This window comes from Pithys albifrons, chromosome Z (assembly GCF_047495875.1).
Source record: "Pithys albifrons albifrons isolate INPA30051 chromosome Z, PitAlb_v1, whole genome shotgun sequence".
In the NCBI taxonomy this organism is placed as follows: Eukaryota; Metazoa; Chordata; class Aves; order Passeriformes; family Thamnophilidae; genus Pithys; species Pithys albifrons.
In genome coordinates this window covers 44,525,374-44,553,074 of record NC_092497.1, presented here as the reverse complement: position 1 = coordinate 44,553,074, position 27,701 = coordinate 44,525,374, and the positions used below count along the sequence as shown (strand labels likewise).

At 37.9% G+C, this 27,701-nt stretch overlaps 1 long non-coding RNA gene across 1 annotated transcript in view; it reads left to right on the top strand.

Annotated features, from left to right (window-relative positions):
* The first annotated feature begins 5,099 nt into the window (after positions 1-5,099).
* Positions 5,100-27,701, top strand: part of LOC139684968 (uncharacterized) — a 68,390-nt gene continuing 45,788 nt past the window's right edge. Inside the window, exon 1 of the long non-coding RNA XR_011700006.1 lies at positions 5,100-5,153. This is a non-coding gene — a long non-coding RNA (uncharacterized lncRNA). The remainder of the gene's footprint in view (positions 5,154-27,701) is intronic.

Here is a 27,701-nt window from a genome sequence, read left to right as displayed (position 1 = left end):
GGTAGGGAGGTTGGTTGGGAAGGGTTGGGGTTTGGGAAGGGAAGGGTTGGGAAGGTTTGGGATGGGAGGTTTGGGAAGGTTTGGGAAGGTTTGGGAAGGTTTGGGAAGGTTTGGGAAGGGAAGGGAAGGGAAGGGAAGGGAAGGGAAGGGAAGGGAAGGGAAGGGAAGGGAAGGGAAGGGAAGGGAAGGGAAGGGAAGGGAAGGGAAGGGAAGGGAAGGGAAGGGAAGGGAGGGAAGGGAAGGGAAGGGAAGGGAAGGGAAGGGAAGGGAAGGTTCGGGAAGGGAAGGGAAGGGAAGGTTCGGGAAGGGAAGGGAAGGGAAGGGAAGGGAAGGGAAGGGAAGGGAAGGGAAGGGAAGGGAAGGGAAGGGAAGGGAAGGGAAGGGAAGGGAAGGGAAGGTTCGGGAAGGGAAGGGAAGGGAAGGTTCGGGAAGGGAAGGTTCGGGAAGGGAAGGGAAGGGAAGGGAAGGGAAGGGAAGGGAAGGGAAGGGAAGGGAAGGGAAGGGAAGGGAAGGGAAGGGAAGGGAAGGGAAGGGAAGGGAAGGGAAGGGAAGGGAAGGGAAGGGAAGGGAAGGGAAGGGAAGGGAAGGGAAGGGAAGGTTTGGGAAGGGAAGGTTTGGGAAGGGAAGGGAAGGTTTGGGAAGGTTTGGGAAGGTTTGGGAAGATTTGGGAAGGTTTGGGAAGGTTTGGGAAGGGAAGGTTTGGGAAGGGAAGGGAAGGTTTGGGAAGGGAAGGGAAGGTTTGGGAAAGTTTGGGAAGGTTTGGGAAGGGAAGGTTTGGGAAGGGAAGGGAAGGTTTGGGAAGGGAAGGGAAGGTTTGGGAAGGGAAGGTTTGGGAAGGGAAGGTTTGGGAAGGGAAGGGAAGGTTTGGGAAGGGAAGGGAAGGTTTGGGAAGGGAAGGGAAGGTTTGGGAAGGTTTGGGAAGGTTTGGGAAGGTTTGGGAAGGTTTGGGAAGGTTTGGGAAGGTTGGGAAGGTTAGGGAAGGTTAGGGAAGGTTAGGGAAGGTTAGGGAAGGTTAGGGAAGGTTAGGGAAGGTTAGGGAAGGGAAGGGAAGGGAAGGGAAGGGAAGGGAAGGGAAGGGAAGGGAAGGGAAGGGAAGGGAAGGGAAGGGAAGGGAAGGGAAGGGAAGGTTCGGGAAGGGAAGGGAAGGTTCGGGAAGGTTCGGGAAGGGAAGGGAAGGTTCGGGAAGGGAAGGGAAGGGAAGGGAAGGGAAGGTTCGGGAAGGGAAGGGAAGGGAAGGGAAGGGAAGGGAAGGGAAGGGAAGGGAAGGGAAGGGAAGGGAAGGGAAGGGAAGGGAAGGGAAGGGAAGGGAAGGGAAGGGAAGGGAAGGGAAGGGAAGGGAAGGGAAGGGAAGGGAAGGGAAGGGAAGGGAAGGGAAGGTTCGGGAAGGTTCGGGAAGGGAAGGGAAGGTTCGGGAAGGGAAGGGAAGGGAAGGGAAGGTTTGGGAAGGGAAGGGAAGGGAAGGTTTGGGAAGGGAAGGGAAGGTTTGGGAAGGGAAGGGAAGGTTTGGGAAGGGAAGGTTTGGGAAGGGAAGGGAAGGTTTGGGAAGGGAAGGGAAGGGAAGGGAAGGGAAGGGAAGGGAAGGGAAGGGAAGGGAAGGGAAGGGAAGGGAAGGGAAGGGAAGGGAAGGGAAGGGAAGGGAAGGGAAGGGAAGGGAAGGGAAGGGAAGGGAAGGGAAGGGAAGGGAAGGGAAGGGAAGGTTTGGGAAGGGAAGGGAAGGTTTGGGAAGGGAAGGGAAGGTTTGGGAAGGTTTGGGAAGGGAAGGGAAGGGAAGGGAAGGGAAGGGAAGGGAAGGGAAGGGAAGGGAAGGGAAGGGAAGGGAAGGGAAGGGAAGGGAAGGGAAGGGAAGGGAAGGGAAGGGAAGGGAAGGGAAGGGAAGGGAAGGGAAGGGAAGGGAAGGGAAGGGAAGGGAAGGGAAGGGAAGGGAAGGGAAGGTTTGGGAAGGGAAGGTTTGGGAAGGGAAGGTTTGGGAAGGGAAGGGAAGGGAAGGGAAGGTTCGGGAAGGGAAGGGAAGGTTTGGGAAGGGAAGGGAAGGGAAGGGAAGGGAAGGGAAGGGAAGGGAAGGGAAGGGAAGGGAAGGGAAGGGAAGGGAAGGGAAGGGAAGGGAAGGGAAGGGAAGGGAAGGGAAGGGAAGGGAAGGGAAGGGACAAGGGACGGGAGGGGACAAGGGAAGGGAAGGGAAGGTTCGGGAAGGGAAGGGAAGGTTCGGGAAGGGAAGGTTCGGGAAGGTTTGGGAAGGGAAGGGAAGGTTCGGGAAGGGAAGGTTCGGGAAGGGAAGGGAAGGTTCGGGAAGGGAAGGGAAGGGAAGGTTCGGGAAGGGAAGGTTCGGGAAGGGAAGGGAAGGTTCGGGAAGGGAAGGGAAGGGAAGGGAAGGGAAGGGAAGGGAAGGGAAGGGAAGGGAAGGGAAGGGAAGGGAAGGGAAGGGAAGGGAAGGGAAGGGAAGGGAAGGGAAGGGAAGGGAAGGGAAGGGAAGGGAAGGGAAGGGAAGGGAAGGGAAGGGAAGGGAAGGGAAGGGAAGGGAAGGGAAGGGAAGGGAAGGGAAGGTTCGGGAAGGGAAGGGAAGGTTCGGGAAGGGAAGGTTCGGGAAGGGAAGGTTCGGGAAGGGAAGGGAAGGGAAGGTTCGGGAAGGGAAGGTTCGGGAAGGGAAGGGAAGGTTCGGGAAGGGAAGGGAAGGGAAGGGAAGGGAAGGGAAGGGAAGGGAAGGGAAGGGAAGGTTCGGGAAGGGAAGGGAAGGTTCGGGAAGGGAAGGGAAGGGAAGGGAAGGGAAGGGAAGGGAAGGGAAGGGAAGGGAAGGGAAGGGAAGGGAAGGGAAGGGAAGGGAAGGGAAGGGAAGGGAAGGGAAGGGAAGGGAAGGGAAGGGAAGGGAAGGGAAGGGAAGGTTAGGGAAGGGAAGGGAAGGGAAGGGAAGGGAAGGGAAGGGAAGGGAAGGGAAGGGAAGGGAAGGGAAGGGAAGGGAAGGGAAGGGAAGGGAAGGGAAGGGAAGGGAAGGGAAGGGAAGGGAAGGGAAGGGAAGGGAAGGGAAGGGAAGGGAAGGGAAGGGAAGGGAAGGGAAGGGAAGGGAAGGGAAGGGAAGGGAAGGGAAGGGAAGGGAAGGGAAGGGAAGGGAAGGGAAGGTTTGGGAAGGGAAGGGAAGGGAAGGGAAGGGAAGGGAAGGGAAGGGAAGGGAAGGGAAGGGAAGGGAAGGGAAGGGAAGGGAACAGTTACATATATTTCTGGTACAACTCTTTACAGGCTTTTTAAAGTATTTTCATTCTGTACTACAGAATCATTTGACTCTGCTGCCCTTCTGGGTTTGAGGGGTTTGAAATGTTTTTCTTTTATTTATTATTTTCCTAGTCATACTCTGGCTCTTCTTTTAGTCTGTTATATTCCAGCCACATATTAGGAAGAGATTTGTTTTTTTCTCTCTTTGCAAGACTGGTTCTGAGTATATCCAGGAACACAGGAGTATTAATTTTCCTCAGACACATATTAACTTAAAAATAGTTATTGAATATGATAAAAACATGGATCTGTAACAGTGTTTTCATTAGTCCTGTTTGTCTGGAGGCATTAATATTTATGTAGATCATGGAACATTGTTACCCACAAGTGAGGACTGGAAAAAATTCTCTCTGGTACTGTATCTGTTAGTCCACTAGGAAAGTGTCATGCTAAATATATTGTATCTGTGTATAAATGGTTATAGTGAAAGCTCTGGGAGACATTTCTGCACTGAAACTTTTCTTTAGAAGAAACAGAGTTTGGGAAATACCTCAAAAGCCACAGTTTTTTAAAGAGAATGTAGAAAAATAAATAAACCAGATATTATAGAAGAAGAAACATTGACAAAGTTACTGAAATAGGAAGATGATGAACTGCATGCCACAGTAGTAAACTAGCAGTGTAGTAACAAGTCAGACTTGGCAGGAAAGTATCAGATCTATTGTTCATAAACTATACTGAAAAAAAAAAAGATGTCCTTCCACAGTCTAAGTCTGAACTCACACTAACTACTTCATGCAGCTCTGAGAATCCCATCATAAGAAGGACTGGGACCTGTTGAAGGGAGTGCAGAGGAGGGTCATGGAGATAACCAGAGAGCTGGAGCACCTCTCCTATAAAGACAGGTTGAGAGATTTAAAGTTGTTCAGTCTGGAGAAGACAAGGGTCTTGGGAGACCTTAGAGCAACTTGCATTACCTAAAAGTGGCCTCCTATGCTGGAGAGGGACTTTTTACAAGGCCATGTAGTGATAGAAAAAGAGATAATGGCTTGAAACCAAAGAAGGGTCAACCTGGATTAGATACAAAAAAGAAGTATTATACAATAAGGGTGGTAAAACACTGGAACATGTTTCCCAGAGAGGTGGTAAATCACCTATCTCTGAAAATATTTACGGTCAGATTTGACATGAGTCTGAGGAGCCTGATCTAGTTGAAGATGTACCTGCACAATGAAGAGGGGTCGGACTGGATAAGCTTTAAAGACCCGTTCCAAGTTGTCCTTTCCCCCTTCCTGAAATTATTCTATGATTGTATGAAACAACATAAGCTAGATAAAATAGTGTTGTAATTGTCAAGTAAAATGTATTCAAATAACCATCCCTCCTTTTATGTAAGAAATCATGGTTTCTAAATTACACTTTACCCAAAGCACAGAACTCTCATAGTTTGCTCTCAATGGTGGTAATCATTGGTTTTGCTCTTCTTTTATTTTTTTTTTCATTGTTTCTCCTGCAATTTGTGTGTCTCATTTCTGTGGCTTCACTGTACATTGCATTTTAATTAGTAAACATTTAGAGAAGGAATGTGCTTTCAGTAAAAACATGCCTCTTTAGAAATGCTGGCAGTCTTTAGAAGAAGGTGTAATAGGGGAGGGCGGGCAGAGTTTCTGTTTTCTTTTAAGTGGCAAGAACACACTAAAAGCTTAACATACAGGTTGTAAAAATTGAACTACCATTTCTTGTGTATATATGTGATAACCATGCTTCTAGGGCATCTTAATTTTTTAACTATTCTTTACTTTGTGAAGAATAGCTTTAATTCATTTTGTATTATTTTATTTGTTGAGGGTTGGTTTTCTTATTTCTTATTAGAGTGATATGAAGATAAACTGTCTGGAGGAGGGTAGTGGAAGACTTCAATGAGCATGTGAAAAATTAGTAGTGTCAGTCAGGTAAATGTCTTTTTTTTTCTTTTTTTTTTTCCCATTGGTGATGATTTTCTGTTTGGTGTTCTAATTTATGTTTGTAGCAAGATCTCAATTTCTATTGGTTTTATTCTTAAAGTAACATTTCTGTGTTAATGTCTTTGCCTTCTCTTTTAGTAAAACACAAGTGCTCAATATATCATTAAGTTTTTGAGTTTTGTCATGGCTCCTATGATTCAGTTAATCAGTAGTGCTTCACCATTGCCCAACTTTGAAAACACATCACATAATAATGACAAAGACATTTCAAAATTCTCAATAGCTGTTGTAACAAGCCTGAAAGAAAAAAATGCTTTAAAAGCTGGGGAAAGTCATTCTCTCCTGTTCTTCCCACAAACTGGGTTCACAAATTCCCTGAGGAACATAAGGGCAGGAAAGCAAAACTGAATACATAATCCAAATCATGCCCTTGTAATGACATGTTGTTGTGTCATAACCTGATAACACACAGTACAATAACAAAACAATCCTGATCACTCTCCCTGCTCTGAAAAAGATTGTGAGAAGCAATTTTCTATATACAGAACTATAATAGAGTGTACTACAACCACATGAACAGACAAAGCAACATTGTAAAGAGTGGCTCTGTACCTAATAAAACAAATGCTTATGTCTAATTTGGATCCAAGCCACTTTGGGCAGATCTGTTATCTCAACTCTTCAAGTCCCACACAGGGCGCCAAAGAAAGCTGTTGTGGTTAGGAATAAGAACAACAGTACTAATAGCAGAGCGCACAAGATAGGCAAATGACAAAGTTGCTGATTCTGGAAATTGCACATAAATGTACATAATGGAGGATAGCCTACTGTGGGCTCTTGCAAACCCTATTTTTTCTTGGGCGCATTTTTGTAGCTCTGTTTGTGCAGGTGCTGCAGCACTTTTTGATCCAGAGTTTAGACTTGCACTGGGACTTAGGATTTTCTTACCTTGACATCACCACCTCTTAGTCATGTTTCAGATAGCACAAGAATAGAATGTTTTTCCTTCAATGTTTTTGAATTGTGAACTTGAGTTGAGTCATCCTTGAAACCTTCTACCCTCTAGAAAGTGAAAATACACCTAGAGAATATCTAGAGGCTGAAACATTGGGATTCTTTTATGCAGAACAGATAATTTTGCATAAACTTACCTGGATGCTTCACTTTAGCATATATCTAGAACTTAATCTTTAGAAGTATTTTCAAAAAAATTTAAATATTTTAAATTGGTTTACTCTTCTGAATACGTTTTGTCTTCTGAAAACTTTTTGTCTTCTGCAATTAGATGAAATGAGTGAATTGAGTAGAAGAGCAATCACCATGTAGCTGGCTTTCTGCTTTGATTCCCGTTAGCTACAAGAAGAATTTTGATGGTTGGTTTCTTAGTTGTCTGGGTTTTATCCATGAACGTGATTAGATTCTGAAGCAGGTTTCCCAGAGAACTTACGAGTTCTGTGTTCTTGAAGGTGTTAAAGAATAAACTGGACAGTTTGATCTAAGTATACCTTAGAGGTCTACTTTTTGAGAGAAAGGATGGACTAGATGACCTCCAAAGGGTGCTTTCTTTCAAAATAATTCTGTAGACTTGTGATTCTATGTTTAACATTATTCCCAAGAAGTAGGAGGAGAGTCTTATCATCTGTTTATTCTTAATTTCATTAACCTCTTCAAGAAATCAGTTATGGAATTTCATTGAAACTGATGTATGAAATGCCAGTAGATACTGTTTGGAGAAATTATCAAGGACCTTAAATTGTCAGGAAATGTAGTTCAGCTTAGAGAAGACCCCATGGTCTTAAATATCAAGTTTTTGCAAAACCAAAATGAAATTTTGTATATGCGCGCGCGTGCGTGTGCGTGTGCGTGTGTGTGTGTGTGTGTGTGTTTGAAAATCTGTTTATGCAGTGACTAAAATCCTTTGGGAAGTCTGAAGTTGAGATAAAAACTCAACTGCAAACTTCTGAGATTCCCTCTTATTTCTGTTTTAGTCATGTTCTTACTGTCACCTTTTCAAAAGACAGGTTTTAGTAACTGATGTGTCACTTCAGAATTTACTAGTAGGGTTATTTTACTTTAGAGTGTTACAACCCAGTCTAGCTTTACTGGGTGTACATTTTAATTTCAGACTTCGAGAGATATCACCCACATGAACTCTTGCAAAGTCTTTGATTCTTTCATACTTTGAGTTCATGTCTGGAAAAGAAGGCACACATGTTTCTCCAAGAGATTTCTTTTAATTTGGTGAGAAAATAGATGTTTTAGAAAAAGGTTTACAGAAGCAACATACAACTTCACAAAAGCATTACAACAGACGAGGATTAACAGACATTCCTATGCTGTAGGAAACTTTTGTAACCCCCAGCAAACACAAACCCTTAATACAACTTAAGTTATATACACACAACTTAAGTTAAATACAGAAAATAGGTGTTTAAGTTACCCACAGGAGGACGAAAAGAGTAAAAGAGAGATTAAGAGAAGAAGGAATAAAGAGAGAGAGGAAAGAAAAATATAATTATGACCTAGAAGTCACATGTTGATGGCTTTGAGGAGAGCGGGCCAGGGTAAAATGGAGACCTTGTGCATGCCTGTTTATAGACTTTATTTACTGTGGCCATTCCCCACAGGCAGGACCTTTTGTTCACTTACCGCTCACTGTTCCTGTAGTCAAAGGGAGGAGTGCCACAGCCAGTCAGGGGCTCCAGGGGTGTGGGTGGGTTACCAGGCAGACCTTACCGATTGACAAGCCCCCTGTGCCAGGTCTGCACCATGTGCCTCCTGAAGCTGGTGGCCATCTTGACTGACCATGTGGACACTGTGCTGAAGGCCTGGCCCCCTCCCCTGGCATGCACACACACACACACACACACACACACACACACACACACACACACACACACACACATCCCCACAGGGTGTGTCTGACCCAGTAATTGGTATCTAACATCCAGCTGTACTTGTTTGTTGTTTTACCTAAAGGAAATCAAGAAAGACATTATGTGTGTAATTTCTTTGTTTTGCAAGAGCAAAATAGTAGAGTACTGTCTTAATGTCATTAGTACAATGATCAAGGCAATAATTCATCATAGTTTGCTAGAAGTCAAAGGAATTGCATCAGAGATCACTCTGCCCAAATCAATATTTAAAAAAAACCACAGAGTAATTTGATTGAAAACTACCCCATGTCTCAAAAATGATTAATTACTGAAAAAGCACTAATATTAAAAGCAATGATTCCAATAGTCATGGAATAGGTAAAAAGTGTTCCTATTGACTCCTTAAGCCCTTATTTTTAGATACTTCAGAATACCATCTAACATCTGTCACTCTTTTCTCTTCTTACCTTTAAGAATAACTTAACTTTTTTCCTGAACTTGATCTTCTTTCAGCATTTCTAAAACACGTTCATTTAATAAGGAATTCATTTGCAACTGTAACAGTGATTTTATAGTCATTAGTTTTTTTGCTTTCAATGTGTTTTGAAGCATGCTAATTGGAATGGGAAAGAATAGATGATTTTGGGAAACTGCATCAGTAAACACTATAATTAAGTATAGCATATTATTGATTTTTGTAGATTAAAAATTACTATCAGTTTTATAAACAATATTTCAGAAATACTCTAACATTTACCAATCCCAAGAGAAGTATAGAAGTTTTCATCTTAATATATTGATGGTCTTTAGACAGATAAAAAATTTATATACCATTACTGTAGGAAGCAGTATCATCAAGATGAAATCTTGTCTGTTAGTTCCACAGTTCTACTCTGAGAAAATAGAAGAAGTAAAGTGTCCTAGTTCAGCAAGCTGGGACCAGTTTATCACTGTGTAACTGTGACCAAAGCTGTGTATTCTACACCTGCTATTGCATTAGTCAGGGGCTGTTAACAATGGACCATTTGCAGCAGCTGCTCTGGGCATGCCCAAGCCCTCAGGATGTAAACTGGGTGTTAAAGAAGCCTGTGAGAGGAGCTGTGATAACTCCCCTCTGGGGAGTTGTTAGCACCTCCACACTCAGCCTGAGGGGTCGTGTCTGCTAATGGGCCATCAACAATCCCCAAAATACCCCATGACTCACAGAGTTAGATCACACATTGTGGAACTCCCTGCCCTGGAGGAGGTACTAGGCGCTCCCACCTGAACCAGAGGCTATATAATCCTGGGATTGGGGGATTTCTGGGACCATTCATAAGATCCAGAGGAGGATCAGAACCTCAGCAGGACTGTGACCATCATCTGCACCAACAGGTCTTTCTGTCCCTTCTTTTTACTTTGGTCTCAGAGGGAATCACGTGGGGCTCAGCACAGGGGCTAATGAACACCATTCTGTTTTTGCCTCAGGGTGTTGGGTCATACTTCTGGGTCTTGTGGATTAAAACCATTTTCTCTTTGTATTATTGCATTTATTGTAATATTTTTATTAAATTGTAACTCTGACTTATAATCTCTTTTGTGTAGGGTTCATTTCTCCTGCCAGTTTACCTTTAAACCAGCACATAAAGTTAGGCGTGTTTCCACAGGTATGAGCACAGTTTCATAACCAGTTTTTATACAGGTAAGTAATTTATCTGAGAAACTGCTGTCCTGACACAGTTTTTTATTTATACCTTACCAGCCTTTGTGTTGTTCTGGCTGCGGGAAACTTTCATTTAATGTAAAGATTTTTCCCAGAGCCAAATATTACTCTGATTCTGTTGAGAAATCTAGAATTGTACCCTGTCATCAGTTGAGATGAAATAAATAGGACTCAAGACAATAAATGTTACTGGAGCTATTGTATCTGCTTCCCTTAGCTGAAAAGTGTTGTGTGAGTCTACTTGACTGTATTTGTACTAACTATATGAATATGTTTCTTCAAAATCAGCTTCACAGCATGAGAAACATGTACTGACTTTGATGTTCAAGATCTACTTTTATTCCCATATTGGTAAATAAATTTGGAATAAAGATTCATGTCCTGTTGAAGTCACTGTTAATTGAATATAGCATCTACAAGACACTTCTGTTAGGTTGTTATGCTTCTTCATATTAACTTTCAGAAGATACTTCTAGGTGTGTCCAGCTTCTCACTTAGTATGTTCTCAGGTTCAGTTTTATCAGATAAGCTAAATGCTCCAGGAAGCAGTTTTTTGTTCCCTTCTTTTAATGAAAATTTCCAGGGCTTTTCTGTATTTCAGATGCTTTAATAGTACAGCTGAGGAATCCCCTGTTTTTTCAGATTATTAATTATTTCAGGTTTGTTTCTTCATATCAGTTTTCTATAGCTGTCTGTGCAACATCTCTGGCAAGTGAAAGTGTTATAAAATCAGTGGGGAACAGGTTGCTCTTTGATCTACTAATTTAGTGGAGGGATGAAAAGACTTTTTTTAGATCCTTTGTGAACAGTAGGTATGGGTGGGGGCAAGGGTAATGAAAGAGAGGGAAAGCAAAGAAGCTCAGAAAGTAGGGCAGAGGTTGCAGCAAAAGGAAGTAAAACAGAATAAAGATCGAAAGACAGCGAAGACTAGATTGATGAAATTATTACAAGGGTGATGAGAGGAGAAGAGAGAGAACTCTGAAACTGTGTGTAGTGTATCTTCCTTATGTGGTTACTTCTGCAATTTCACAGACATTTATCTGCATAGTAGTCCTATAATAAAGTCTTAAAACAACTTAGAAACAAGCAAATGAAAAATTCTGCTTAAGCTACATAAGAGTATATATCCACTCCCCTCTCCTTAAAAAAAACAACCAGAACCATGACCCCTGTCCAACTTGCGCTGAAGCTGTAACTCAGCGAAAAAAGGAATGTCGGCATTCCCTTGCTTGAAGTCATAAGAAATGTATGATTCTCTTCCCCTCATATATATTTTTTTTTCTTTTAGTTTGGGGGTATAATGAAGACTTTTTTATTAGTAACTATCACTCATGCTAATTCTAGACCTCTTTATTCAGTGATGCCCCTTTCTGGAGGGAGATTTGTGATGTTCATGAGACAGGACAATGAACTAGTTCTGCTGGACTTTCACCAGACCACAGAACCCTGGAGGAGGTAATCTTGAGCAATAATAGTTCAGAAATGCAGAGGTCATAATATTTATTTTAACACTCCTTTTACCTTAGTTCATGCATTTTGTTACACAGTTTTACCATTTGTTTCAGTCCCATCTGTAGGGAGAAGAGGTTAGTAAATTCTTTGAACCCTTCTTGTTGAACTCTCTCCCCTAATAAAGACTTAATTAAAGCTCTGTGAAAATCGGTCTGATTCAAGAAAACTCATTTTACATTTAAGAATTTCTACGTATTAGGGTTTAAAACTTAGATTATTCTTGTGCTTCATCATGTTCTTGAATCGCATCCAGTCTTCAGCTGGCTTGGAGAAGGAACTATAAGCCTTTAATTAAGTTCTGATGAACATTTCCATGTGATGCATACAGAAGAGAAAATCCCATTAAGGGAATGGAGTGTCCCTGGTTCAACAGTGTTCTTTACTTTTAATAAAGCTGTTCTTCTAAGTAGAAAGCTTTCTATTATGTGAAATTGCAAAACCTTTTTGCTATCTATTCTTATATCTCCATTAATAAGAGTATGCTTTATAATAAGATTCACTTTGAAAACTAACTGTTCAGTACTGGGAAAGGAAGCAGTATGTTAGGGTATGCTACTATATAGCAGTAATTTAAGGCCCACAGTCTTTTGTCTGGACATAACATGTGCATAAATGTACCTCTTTTGTGAGTTCAAATGTCCATCTTTTGTGAGTTCTGATTTATTACTCAATAATTTTTAGTTTACAGTTACTGATACTGAACACATCTCCAAAATTACCTTATGTGTTAATGACTTTTTAAATGCTAATAACAACAAAAAAATAAAAACAGATCAACAAAACAGGTTTTATTTAATTGTGGTACAGTTCCTCACTCATGCCAGAAGATATTATTTGTCAGAAAAAGTGTCCTGAGAAACCTTTATATATTTGTACATTTCAGGCCTCAGATATATGCCATATGGTGAATAAACTGAGTTTAAGGGTGGTTTAGCATTCAAGAATGGTTTAGTGTTCTTTTAGAAGAGTATATTTATCAGTCCATAAATACATGCTACAACAACTTTTCCAACAAACTTCTCCTTATCTAGAGGAAATCCTGAAAAGCACTGCTCAAAAATAGTAGTTATAGTCCTCTTTGTAATTTGCCTTGTAAAATATTCTTGTTGAAATATGCTTTGTTTTATTTTACCTAGATAGTTGATTCATTTCAAAGACAATGCTTAGTTGACTTATGTTATTAATCAAAATTTCTGCCTCCAGCAACCATTCTCGCAGGAAAATAAAACAAAGTGAAGAAATAGAAAAAAATAAAATGAAGCTATAACACCAAAACTGTATACAATGTAGATTTTTTTTGTTTGTTTGTTTTAACTGACAGAAAAAGTTCTATTTTCAGCAGTGAGGTGTAAATTACCTCTCTGGATGTCAAAGCAGTTGGCGACGAGGGTGGGTTTTCACTTTATAATCTAAACCGCTTAATATATCAGTAGATTAAGATTATTATTCAGCAGTCCTTTATGTTAAAACATTTTAATTAAAGTAGCTTCTTAGTTTGCTGCCTCATGACTTGGTGTGAGATCTGATTTTTAATTTGTGGAGAGACAAAGCACTTCTGACATTAGGATATATTTGTGGAGAGAAAAGGAATATTTTACAATCTTTTTGACAAACAATCTCACTGGATAAAGTGTTACTTTCACAAGCCAGTGTTTTCCAATGGTATTGCTTGAAAAAGGAGATAAGATGTTTGTCCAAGCTAAATGTAATCAAAGAAGAAAATGGAAAAAATTGGCAATGTATGCACCAGGGCAGAGAATAGAGGTCGGATGAAGAACTCTTAAAAGCTAAATTTAATATTGACTTAATGAAGAATTTCTCTGAGGTTCTTTTTGCTTATCTGTTTTATAAGCTGCAAGGAGTAGCAGGTACTATTTCTGTTATGATAAAAAATATTCTATTATCCCTGCAAAAAGCTTTTACTACCACAAATTTTTTTGTCCTTGTCCTTGCCCCACCCTTCCAAAAAAACACCAGAGTGCTTTGTTTGAATTGAGTTGGGTCCATGGCATGTTACTGCTAGTGCTGAGGGAAAACTAACCTCAAAGCAAGAGCAAGAGACATGTTGACAATCCATGTGAAAGACCAGCATGAAAATCACTGAAGTTACCAAGCTACTTCATAAATGGAAACAAGAGAGAATGATGAGGAGGGAGAACTATCTTGTGAAGTCGGGGAACCCATATATCTGTGTGCCCAGAATGGTCCTCTCCTCTCCTCTTCTCTTTTTCTTTTCTCTAGTGCACTCTTTTGCCAGAAGCTCTTTCCTTTCTAATGAACCATATACAAAATACCAATCTGTCTCACCTAAAAGCAAAATAATTCATTTAGTTAATATGGGACTGCACTGATGATGTGTAATAACTGTGGCTAATGAGTCACATAAGGCAATAAATATGGATAGTAAGATGTACAACAGCCATTTTCAGTAATATGAAAACCACAGAATATATTCCTTTCATCTCTTCTAGTTTTTTTTCTGTATGTAAATTTATCTATTTAAGACAATATATCTGTTTTCAGATTAAAAACTTATCTGCAGCCTATCAATATACATCAGAATTTTCCAGCAGTAAACTTCACAGAGAGGAAACAAATAAAATTAATAAAATCACAATATTCATTGAAAATAATACATCAGTCCTTGTGAAACTACAGATGTCTAAAGCATATACAAACATACCTACATTCATGGATGCATGCATTTTTGGTTTTGTAAAGGATCAGCTGCTCTCTAGGGCAGTGATGGGTCTTTAGCAAGCTGATCAGAGTCCATTTCTTCTTCGCTCATAGATTTTGGGAAACATATTAGACTAAAGAAAGAAAATCTCATTATGCATTATTATGAATTTCAAAACCAAAGTTAGAATTGTATCTGAAGTAAATGGGTAAAATCCCTTGAGACATTTTCACCAGCATGTAATTTCATTAGAATTCATTAAAACACTGTAGAGGAAAAAAAAGAGCAACCCCAGGGAGGGTTGTTCCTTTTAACTTTCTTTTTCTTCCTTTGAATTACACACTTAAAAGATTTTTTGAAATATTTCTGTCTTGTTTTTCATCATGGTTTACATTGCCATTTCGAACATACTGCGGGGAAGGCAGTATCATTGGGTCTAAAATTTCAAGTGTTTAACTTTGTATGTTATTGCTACACTCTACTAAATGTGTGGGTTTTTTCATTAAAAAATAGATATTTTTATGACTGCTAAACGCTGAAGGATTGTCACAATAGTTACTGCACTATCAGAATAAAATCCTTCTCTGCATCTTGGCTTGCCAAAGAATTAACACTTCACTGCAAAAGTTCAGTAGCTTCACAGGGTTTTGGAGTGTGGCTTGTTGAGGGGGGTGTTTTATTATTTATTTCTTGTTCCTCTGCTTTTATGTTCAGACAATGCTGAAATTTGAAGAAACTCAATGTAGTCACAATATTAATATTCTCTGCATTATATTTTTGGGGAGTTGTATGAATTTTAATTCCCCTGAAACCTAAGACAAATGAGTTAGTCACAATGCCAATAGTGATGAACACTTGAACTCTGTGATACATAAGTAACTCAACTCTTCTGTAATGCCCCATCGACCAGAAACAGAAAAGTTTGGAAATAATTAGTCAGTGATTTTTTTTGATACAAAAATCCTCTGTGTTGCTTAAGATTTAAGGAAGTTTTTCCTGTGCTACAGTGGAGAAAAAAAGACTTATATTTTTTGAATGGTGTGTTTATACAAATTTAGGATGTTGAGGAGCAAGTGATTTGATTTTACTAGACTGACATTGTAGTAAACCCTCTGTATTTCTGTTTAACTTTCAATAATTTCTCAAGAAATCATAGCAAGTTATCTGAAAGGTTTAAAATGGTTATCAAGGAAAAAGTGGGGAGTTGATTGTTTATTTGTTTCAGGGAGACATTTGAGTTTGGCAAATACCTCAGTTCTTGTGCACCTCAGCATGCTCCTTCCTTAAATTGAAGTCAGATTTTTATTGCAGGGCATAATAGCTCCAGAGAGAGTTGCTACAATTCTGGACTTGGGCAATGAAAATGTGTATATCTCTGCAATGGGGCATTTTGGAGACAAATATTCTTCAAATATTGGGCTATCCATGCTCAGTATGTTTTTTGATACAAACTGGAGAAGATAAAAAAAAAAAACCAACAAAACGACAGGGAGGTAGGCATGTGGAGAAAGAAAAAGGATGTAACTGTGAATCTTTAAGAAACATATCTTTGGAAACTACCCGATTCTGTTATTCCTTCGGGAAGTATAGAGGCTCTGTTGTGCATCTAGGATGAACTATCATGTTGTTTGACTTAATCAGTATTCTAGAACTGATTAACAAGTGTTAGAGATTGACAGAAGACAACAGACTGACACTCAAAGGTTTGTCAGGTAGAAGAGATTACAGCTTTTGTCTTTCTCCTCTCAAAAGAAAAATGGGATTTTTTTACAAAAATATTTTAAAGTATTTTTTAATCAGAATATCATTTCAGCAGTCACTTTCTGATTAGCATTATCTATAACATCATTTTAGATGAGGAGGCAACAGTTAGACTCACTTGTCTTTGGTTTCTGTATGGGTAATGTCTATAAACTCTTGAGGCCCCACAGGAAGTGTTTTTTAAGTTTCATTTTGCAAGCTACACAAAACCAATAGTGAGGCCCAAGAAGAATGTCTGCCATGTCTGTGGAAATTTATTACAAAATTTGGCAAAAACATGTTTACAAAACACTTTGCTGCCTGTAAGTGCTGAATTTACATTTTCAATGTGCGTCACAGAATTTAATCACAGAACCATAGTAAAATGCAAAAATATTTTGTCATCTCCATGGGTGATTTGAAGTGATAGAGTATGTCATTTCTCATTGATTGCAGGTATAGTGCTCCTTTGGCATTCTCACAAGCTTATTTTTCAGGTTTTATGATGGGTCAACAAATAGCAATTAAATTTTCAAATAGGGTCACTCAGGAGAATCCCAGCGTCTAAAATGAGACCTTTAAGTTAAATAAAGCTTGCCTCAAAATCTGACTTTTCTTTGCTGTTACTACTAATAATAAACCTTATGGCCTCAAGCATTCTATTTGCATTTTCTCTTCTTCTCCTCTCGGAGCATTGTGTTCCAGATGAATCCTCTTGCTTTATCAAGACTATACCCACTTCATTCCTTTATTATTACAGACTGCATTGCAGCTTCAGTAGTTACTAGAGACAGCTAAGCAGCAGTGTTAAAAAAGCTATTTGTGGAAGTAAAGCCTCCTGCCAGTGTTCCTTCTATTCTATTGTTACAACTTTAAGGCTGTAGGTTTTTTAGGATCAGGGGCACATTTACTGGTGAAATGGTTTCTTAATGTTTGGTTTGGTTGTTTTTCTTGTGGTGCTTTTTAGTGTTTGTGTAGTACTGTTATCATATGCTACCCCAATGACATTTCTGTAGGAAATGAGTATTTGAGTTGGGTCAGAAAAAAAGTCTATTTGTCAGCATTGTTTTTGTTTCATTGATTTGTTTACTTTTTCTAATTTTTTTTCTGATTAGGAATCTTTTTTGTATATCTGTCTTAGCTGGTCAATCAGCTCATAGTCTAAGACATTATTCAATATTCAGAGATATTGCTTTAAATTTAAATAAAAAAAAAAGGACCTTAGATGTGGAGGATGTGTAGTTAAGCTTTGATCTCATGAGCAACCTTTCTGCCCCTGAATTAACTAGATCTTTTGAGTTCAAATTGTGAGGCTTTTTTCCTGCACTCATATTTTCTGTATTTTAAATAGAGAATAAATGATAGCTTGGAACTGTAGGTGTTTTAATCTATGAAAATCTGATAAACCTAAAGGGAATTCATCTTATAAATAGTAGAAATAGTCAGGTTAAGTTAGCTTCAGTTATCTACAGTACTCAGTAGTGGAAATTAACATAATCTGAAATAAATTCAAGCATCAGAATGCCCTCTTCTTAAAAATGCAAGTATTATGCTTCAAATGTATCTCAGAATATATAACATTCAAATGTATAACAGAATTTTCCTATTTATATCTATGATTTATGCAACTATAAATGTAGTTAAAATAAGGAAAGACTTCAGTTCTGAATGTACTTAAACATCTTTTCATTACTTCTAAAGCTATAATTCCATTCATGTATGTGCACTCATTTATTGTGTAAGGATTTAAGCTGCCATGAAATCAATCACGGTTAACTTGGAATCACAGAGCTGGAAAAGTTTGCATGTGCCACTCTTGAGCGATAACAGCGTAAGTTTCATACAGATTTAGAAATTGACAAATTCCCCTTTGTAAATGCAAAAACTAAACAACCCTGAAATTAAGGTACAATTGCAGCATATGAAAGGTATGGCATGTATTGAAGACTTCTAAATATTTTCCTATGAATAAAAAAATTTTACTTACCTTTGTCTTTGTCATAATTTTAAAAAAAAAGGAACAAGATTAGTCATTAGAATTGGAAAATTAATTTGAATTATTTGTAAATATATTTTTTTCTTAGTTTTCAGAAATTATTCATGGTCTACTTAATTTTCACCAAGCAAAAGTACCCTAACTTGACTCTTCTATGTTTAGACAACACCATTACTGAGAATATGGGTGAATAGGCTTTATTTGGGGAAGAATCAGCATTAAGACTTTTAAAATCTCCCTTGATTTTGAAGAGCGCTATTTCTTTTTTTTTCCAGGCTTGAATTAGACGTTTTTACATGGGCACAATGTAGAGGTAAAGGTGAATTGAAAGGCAGCCCCCCACAGTCTGGTCACACAGTGCTCCATAGCATCTCTTTCAGCTGGCTCTGCTTAAGTTACCCTGATAGTTTTCCTCACAATGAATTTTTCTGTCTCTAAAGTGAGAGAAGGTATCCAACGTGATGCCTAGAGGGTTTTTGATTTTTTGATTTTTTTCATTTTTATAGATTTTAGAAGTACTTGTAGCTGTAGTAAAATGTAAATTTAGTGTGCTAATATTTCTAGCAGCTTAAGTTCAATGTTTATACATGCCAACCAATGCCACATATCAGTAGCTCAAATTCTTTTAGTTGTTTAGACGTCTTTTCAAGGCAGAAAACTGAAGACTATCATAAAAGCCTGCAGAATGAAACATAAACATGAGCCAGCCCTTGGGTCTAAGAACACTGGAAAGCCTCCAAGAGCTCTATGTGTGCTGAGGAAGAGGAGGACTGATGAAGGGGGAGTCCTGCTGACCCCCAGACTCAAATCCTGAAGGAGGTGGAAGGGGGTGGAACAGGGGTGGGACTGGGGCTGGACCGAGAGATGTGTGAACTGGGAATTGGGTAGAACATGTTATAAAAACCATAGAAATCAGTGTTCCAGGATCGTGTGCATCGATATGTATTCATGTGGGCCCTCAGCCCGATATTAAAGGACATTCACTTTTTATCTTATCCCACATTAACTTGGCTCAGAGTCCTGCTTTGCTAGAGTCTCTCACAGCATCAAAGGGAAAAAAATTAAAGTAAATGCTGGAGAATTACCTTGTTTGGATTAGGTTCTGCCCTTAAGAAAGAAGAAAGGCCTTCGCTTCTTCATCTTCACCAGAAGTTTGAGATCAATATTTAATTAATACTAAATTCTGATAGATATCAAGTTCCCTAATCCTTTACCATTAAAGTCCATTTGCCCAGGTAATCACTAAAGTCAGATAGATCATCTGTATTTCTGAACCCCAAAATTTTTCAAGGACTCCCTGTATTTGTCTCCAGTTATGAATACTCTGAGGTATTATGTGCATCAGTGAACATCTATATGGGAATTCAGCCTTCATATATAGTCATTTCTATTTCATTGTAGGAACTCATTTGCAAATATTTAATGAAAACATACGTAGTGGTGGAAGTCTCAGTTTTCTTAACAAAAAAGAACATAGTAATTTCAAATGTTATTTAAAATACTACATATAATAACATTTATTCTTACTGAAGAAAAAATTACCACAAAAATGTGGGTTTAAATCTTGGAATGAATTATTTGGTTTTTTTCCTTTTGCTGCTGAGTTTTATTAATAAGAATAAAATTTGAAGTTATGATTAATAAAATATACTTTAATAGGTATTTCAGAAATTTAAGATGAGTTATTTCTAATAATAACTACATAATAGTACATCTGTAATTTCCCCATCTTTCTAAACTAGCATGATGATTGGTATTTTGAAGCATGCTTTAGTTTGAGCATTGTCATATTCCTGTATTTGTTCATAAATGAGGGAATTTATGGTAACTATGTAGAACTGTTTGGCTGTTTCTGCCACAGCAGCATGCTTGGTGCGCCACCAAATAGATATATAATATAGTATAATTATTTTGGGTTTACAGGAAAATATAAATGAAAGAGGCGCAGATTAGTTGATAATCAGCTTCTCAGAGTCAGATGAATTTATGAAATAGTATATTTCAGTATACCTTATCCCTTTTTACTCTGTGTAAAGCTGAATAAACCCCACAATTTTCCTGTAGGGTTTGCATGCTTTCTGGATGATACGTTTATACTTGATGAGCTTTTTTGTTGCTTTCTTAAGTGTGGAGCCCAAAGATGATACATGATCAGTATAATTTTATGGACAGAAAAAATTCAAGTCTTTCTGAAAAGTGTAAAGCCAGTGTTTTGCAGAACTGGATTTTCTTTTTTTTTTTAATTGGAACAGTAATGGAAACAGATTATTTTTTAATTCCAAACATATATGAACAAAAACTTCAAGTTTACACCATTATTTTGTGTTAGTGCTAGGTATCCTCATTCACTGCACAAAGAAGGACTTGCTTTTACAGAATTTAGTTTTGTCAAGGTTTGGACCTGCTAAAGTTGCACACTTACATTAGAGCTGGTTGTAGTTTATGTGCAAATATAGTAAGTAGATTATTTTTTCTGGTGTACTATACTACTTTTCATTTCAGCTTTTATATTTCATGCATAATTTTTGTGTAAATGATTTCATTTAATTATTGTTGGAAATGGATGAATGGCCCTACAAGCCATCAAGCAAAAATTTAATTTAATGCAATTGCATTTATGTAATGTTACCTGTCTGAGATGAAATTTCAAATACCATTGAGAACAAAGAAGTAAGACAATAGTAGAAAAAGATGCTTACAAACAGAGCTAGAAAACAGCAAAAATGAATTCTAATTAATTTAGTGAGAAAATATTTTAAGAGATTAGTATTTTTCCACCTGCAGATGTCTGAACTTGGATGAAATTGTAAGACTGGCAAAAACCTAAGATAGTGAACAAACTCCCAGCAAGACAAGGAGAAATAGCTGAAAGAGGACAATGCAAAAATATATTATTCTGAAACATACAGGTGGTACTGGTTTATCTGTGTCTGTTTTGCCTGTACTATTAAGTCTGTTTCATCCTGTCTTCCCTTGCTTATTGAATTCTGATTGTTATCAGTCACTCTGAAAAAGTTATAACTGCTTGTTAAACCATTTCTGATGTTTTGAGCAATCCCAAATCTTGTTAACAGCAAGGGGTAGTCAGCCAAAATCAAGGCTGAGCCTTCTAAACAATCCAGGAACCAAAGTGGGTTTAGTCAATTAGAAGACAGTAAAGTTGTCTTGGTTTCATGCAAGCTTGTCTCTGAATTCCAATTGTGAAACAGTTAGTATTCAGTTACTGTATTTATTATATGTATATTTTTATGTGGAAAATTAAACACTGCAGCACCTTGCAGCAAAGTTTTAGAAGAGTTTAGTAGTGTTCTTCTTTGTCGTCAACTGTTTTAATTACATTACATCAACATTGCTTCAAAGATATGAATGGAGACAGTAATATACATCTCATGAGATTTTTACATGCACATACATGTTTATTTTCTGTTTCTTGTCTCTTCACATTTTCTGTTTGTAATTTAAACTTGATACATAACTCAAGAAACAATACATTCCATAAGATATAAGTTTATATGTATGTATATATATATACATATAAGATATAAAGTTATGTATAAAAATGTTTAATTCAAGCTTGTGATATGAAATATTATGACTATGAAACATTTGACATCCAACATATAAATATATAAGAGTTCCTTATTTTGGGTCAGAAAAGTCCTGATATTGAAACAAGGAAGACTGAAAATCCCTCTTCAATCACTATTTGTTCCATTGCTTCATGCAGCCTACATTTAATTTTTTTCACGAAACTTATTCTGCTCTTCAGCTCAGTGAAACTCCTTGGTTTTCTCTGACCATAGGTGATTTTGCTTCATGTGACCTTATGCATGTAGGCTGGAGGACTATATTATAGGGCATAGTTTCAATTTTCTTTCTTTCAATATGTGATTGTAGTAAAGGGTTTTTGTCAGAGTGAACTAAAACAGACACAACAATGCCTTCACAAGGTCTTCATTTTGATGGTTATTCCTAACCAAAACAAGACCTACAGAAAATAAGATGGAAACAAACAATATTGAGTAAAAGTCTGTGATAAAAAGGTTTACCACCAAGTTTTCTTGAATTTCATAAATCTGAGTGTTCTAGAGCACAACTCCTATGATGAGTAGCTGAGGCAGCTTGGGTTGTTTAGCGTGGAGAAAAGGAAACTCAGACGAGAATTACCACTTTCTACAGCTACCTGAAAGGAGGTTGTAAGCAAGGTGGAGGTTGGTCTCTCACAAGTAACAAGTGGTGGGACAAGAGCCAATGATCTCAAGTTGCATCAAGGCAAGATTGAATATCAGGAAAAATTTCTTCACCCAAAGTTGCCAAGGATTGGATGTTGCCAAGCAGTAACCCAGGAACTGGTTGAATCAGCATCCTTGGAGGTATTTATAAAAATGCATAGATGTGACACTGAGATAGTTTAATGGTGGACTTGGCAACACAGGTTTGGACTTGATCATTTAGAGGTCTTTACCAACTTAAATGATTCTATGATTCTATGTTTACCTACGTGAAACATTTTGTTTAACTGAGCTTTGCATTAATCTCTGGCTCTTCTTTCTACTACTGCAGTAATAGTTGGTTTTCAAGTCTTAGTCTAATCCAGGAACTTGTGGCCCTTCCGAAGCAGGGCAGAATTTCAGAAATTAACTATATCAGGGTCTTACAAGAATAAATAAAATCTCTGCTAAACTGTAGGAAAAAATTTTAAGGCATTTTTGCACAAAAACAATCATAGTTCCAGGTTTCTTGAATTTTTTCTCTTTAAATCTGTGAATTGCACACTGGTTACATGACAATTCTATAGGATCTTGTTTGGTTTTCAATGTAAGCTTTGGTTCTCCTGCATTTCAGGCTCTCCTGCTGCATCAGAATTATGCATGCAACACTGTCTGTGACACATGTTGGACAACTCTGTTATATTCATGTCCCCTGAGTCATGGAATGTCTTAAAAAAATAGATGAAAAAAAAGTATACTTTGGTTCTATAATTGAGAATGATTAGATTAAGAAGATGTCTGGGTAATCTAAAAATAATGAGAAATTGAAAAGTTCTGTCAGCACTGGCATTAATTTACAACTGACACATAGCAGCCTATGGAAATTATAGGTTGTGATAGGTCAGTTTTACTTTCCATGTCTTTGAAAAATACCAGTTTGCTAACTCTAAAAATTCAAGTCTTATATTCTGATCTTTTTTTTTTTTCCCCCGAAAAGAGGTGAAAAGAAGGGGTGGAAATTAGACTTCCAAGATCTGAAAGAAGATAGATCTCTTTAAAATAATTTTAATAATTTTATCTGTAATATGTAATAATGTAATAATTTTATCTCCATTTATTTACAGTGAGGAAATATTTCTTTTTACTTTCTCCTATGTCCTTAACTAATGTGTCTTCCCAAGGTACATAATATAATATCTGTATTGTAGAATATTATACATGTAGTGAGAATTACTTATATTGCATGGCATAGGGACATGGACAGTAATCCACCTAATCAAAGCTATTGAGCAATAACAATTTTCAAGCATTACAGATTGATCAAAATTGCAAAGGAGTGACAAAAATTTAGATGTTGGATGATTCAAAGGTATAATGATACCTCCTCATGCATTTTCGCTGTGTTCCTTTCAGTATGTATATAGTCTCTTTTTTTTTTTTGCTGTAAAGCAAAAAGAAACAACAGCAATAAAAATGATAATTAATTTGACCTAATTTGGTTAAAATGTTGATATTGATGCACTTATTGAAGGCAAATAAATGAAACATCAGAATTTTTTAAGTTCACCATTATTTTATTTTAAGTAAGTTTGAGTTAATTGTGTAATTTTGTTTCTGGACTTTTTAATATGTTATTAATTTGAAGCTTTGAATTAATAGTAACTTGGAAACTTGCACATCTGGAGTTGTTTTTTATAATTTTCTCAGAACTTTCAAGTAAATCCCTTCGATTGTCTTGTGTGTGTGTGTGTGTGTGGCTCAGCTTTGCGAACGAAGATTTGGGAAGGGCTGTCCCCACGTGGGTGTGCCCTTCCAGCCTGCGCAGTGGATTTTAGGTGAGGCTCAGCGTGCGCAGAACTGGCCCCACCGTTTAAGTCCTGAGGTTCATCTGCCATGGCCGAGCAAGCTTGGACAGTGACAGTGAAGTCCTCAGGACTAGAACCTACAGCACCCGGCATTTCCCAGGAGGTCTCCCATCCAAGTACTAATCCGGGGCTGACCCTGCTGAGCTTCCGAGATCTGACGGGATCGGATGTCAGGGAGGCATTTAACTGCCTGAGATTGTCTTGTGTTGAACTGGCAAAATACCAACTGCACCATACAGACTGTCAGTCTACCTCCCCCTTTCACTGAGAAAAGGAGAAAGGACACAAACTGGAAACTCAAAACAGGTTTAAACTTAAACTAATTAGATATATTTATACAGAAAGGGAAAAATTAAAACCTACAATATAACACTCAATTACACAAGTTAGAAATAACAAAAATAACTCCCCACTTCCTTTCAAACACAATTCTAGCTACAAATCACTCTGGAGAGCTCAATTCCCCAGAGACAGACCTAATCAGAGAGAAAGACTAAGAACAAACTTTTTACTTCCCTAAGATAACATTGTGGTGAGCTGGTGCTGGGCCTGGTCTGAAAAGTCTCTCTATAGGACAAAACCCTTAGATTTTTGTACTTGACATTTCTCTTGGTTTACATCTTTCCAAAATACTTGTTGTCTCCCAGGTTTTTGTGTTGACAAGACTAATTTCAGAGGCTCAGAACAATCTGTGAAAGTATTCCTTGGAAAAGTAAAGGTGATTTTACCTGTGAGATTGAAGGATATGCAGTTATGAATCTAAATTGAATTGAGGAAAAAATGCAATTAACTGAGAAATCTCCAGAAGTAACATTTAAAAATTGCAAGACAAAAACAAACAACCCCTCTCCCCCACCCCCCCCAAAACAAACAAAACAAACAAACAACACACACAGACACACAGACACACACACACACACACACACACACACACACACACACACACATGCAGGAAGATAAAAGTAGAAATAGGCCTGACATAGGAAGATACTGTCATGGAAGACACTTCAAAGCTTTACCTGAAATAAAAATCAAAAGAATGCCATTTTATCACAAAGACTATTCCTCCTAACTTTCAGGACAGTCTTTCTTCCATAATCTTCCAATGCCCTGTTTGATTTTGAATATCAGTCACAATTCATAGAACCATAGAATATCCTGACTTGGAAGAGATCAACAAGGATCATCAAAGTCCGGCCCCTACCCTGCACAGACAGCCTAAAGAATCACACCATGTACCCGAGATTGTTGCCCGAACTCTAAAACTCCAGTGGGAGTCAAAGGCTAAACTGTCAGTAACTGAAGGGAGACAAGAATTTTAGCCACAATCCTTGTCCATATCTTGCAGGTTTTCTGTGCATTTTTTGCCATTATTTCATTATTCATGCTTTTATATTTGATTTTACTTGGTCTGTAAATTTTAATTTGCTGCAGGCTGAGATATCGCCAAAAAGTTTAGATGCTACCAGAAGGATCTGCAGGATCAGAAGTCTATAAATGAAAACGATTAATTGCATTTCATGTTTATTATATTATTAATGAAGCTGTGATACTACCACCCATAGTAAAAGTCATACTTACAAACAATCTTTCTCATGCATGAAGTGTCCTGACATTCCATATAATATCATAGAAGTATGTTAACCATAAACTATCCAGAAGATTGAGATAAGTTTAGGTATGCTTTTTAAGTGTTCGAATAAATCTGCTTTAATAAAATGTAACTAACAGTTCAGCTTTTCATCTTACTGGTACTTTTCTTTGGTCACAAAAATTGATTTGCAACATTAGAGTGCATTGATATGTGAAGGCTGAACCTTGGCAGAAAGGATTTTTTATAAGCGATTTAGAATTTCTAAAAAGTCACTTAGAATTCCATTGGTGATCAGATTTAGCCTGAGGTAGGAAAATGTTATCCTACCATAAAACTTTTTGACATTTTTGTCTTTATATATGCTTCAATGTCATTATCAGCATCAAATCAATATTTCTATTTGCAAAAAATTACTTATTTCTAACCCATTGTGAAATACATATGCATTTTAAACAATTTTTTTAATCCATTGGAATTAAAAATATTTTTTAATCTAAAAATCTGTTGTATGCCAAGATTAAGCAAAGTTTTTATGCTGGGATGGGTTACTTAGTGGACTAAACATCTGACATGTTCATGCATAAGATAAGGAAGAATAAACTTGGTAAAAGGATCATAAAGCTATTTTTTTTCTTAACCTTTCAGTTCTGCAGGGAGTGCATTTATTAAAACATTGAGAAAGACTATCTGTTGAAAATTAATTTTTTGCATACGTAGGGAAAAACTGCAAACTAATAGAAAAAACCAACAGATTTTTGGTACACATGATAAGTAATGACCACCAATTACATTTTCTTGAGCTTGAAATTAAGTCTTCCTAAAAATATTTTCAAACCCATTATTTCCATCCTACACTACCAACACTTTCATTCTATGAAGCACTCAGTGCTATGGGATACATATTAATAGGCAATTTTCAGTAACCTGGTGGGTACTGGTAACAGGTTATCCATCTCCCACTCATATTAGCAGAAGACAAATTCCTATCTGGTCTGCAAAACAATTTCTGACTTTCTTCAACAGACAAAACCCATTCCTTATATAATATGTGACTTCTCATTAAACGACAGGAAATCTTACCTCCTATGCACTCATTTCTAGTGGGGCAAGAGAAAGAGACCACTTTTATTTTCCAGCAAAAAAATATAATTTTCTTTGAATTTTGAAATATCTTTAAAATTTATGCTGATAATTTGGTTTTCTTTTTTTGTCTCAGGATGGCAGAAAGAAGCCTGAGCACCCTTTGGCTTCATAAGGTATATTCAGGGGGAAGATTCGGATTAAAATTAGAAAAAAAAATCACGGTTAGGATATGGTCAGGCGTTGGAAGAGGTTGCCCAGGAAGGTGATGGAGTCACCATGCTTGAACATGTTTGAGAGGTATTTATCTGGCACTGAGTGATATGGTTTAGAAGGTAGATGTTACAGGGGAAGTGCTGGATTGATGGTTGGACTTGATGATCTTAGAGTTCTCTTTCAACCTTGATGATTCTATGATTCCTTGATTGTATGATTTGCTTGGCAACTCATGTTACTAAAAGAGTATCCAAATTGCCTGGAGGGAATAATAATGAGACATAGAAACATAAGTAATCCAAATGAGGCATTCATACTTTGCCTCTGAGGGGAGTAAGTGAAAACCCCCAACACTGACAGAACATTTGATACTCTATTGTCTGCAAAGTAGAAAAAAAAACTATCATTGCAGTATTCAGCATCACTTTCAATATTTCCTGTCTCCTATGGCGGTAGACAAGCTGGGATTTCTGTCTCCTAGTTATGGCAGAATGCTATGCTGAACCAGCACTGGAAACCTGGAAAGCTCCCTGGCCATACAATACCTGGAAATCGATGCATCACATGAAATAACCCTAATAATATGAGAACTTGTCTTTTAATGGCCTGAAAGAAATACATCTTATGAGAACTTTTCTTAGGAGAGGTAGCTTTGCACTCTCAAAAAAACAATAAAAGAAATAGAGCTCTGCCTCATGTTTTAGATTCAAAGAAAGCTTAACTTGTAGAAAAAGTGAACAACCCTAAGAGTACTAAAAGAATGAGAAACAACTATCACAGACCAATTGTCATGATGAAGGAAGTGAAGGATTATGGAAAGGGTCAGTATCAGGAATAAGATCTCCCTGATGCTAAATGGTGAACTAGAGAATAAAAGAATTAATGGGAAAAAATGTTTCTCTGTTGATTGTGGCATGAATCATTGCAAAACAGACAAATTATAATCAACTCCCTGTCAACCCTGAAATTGTGCAGAATCTGCTGATCAAGCTGGATCTCTACAATGCCATTCTTGAATGGGTCTTGATGGAATTCATCCAGTAATCCTCAAAGAACTGGCTGAT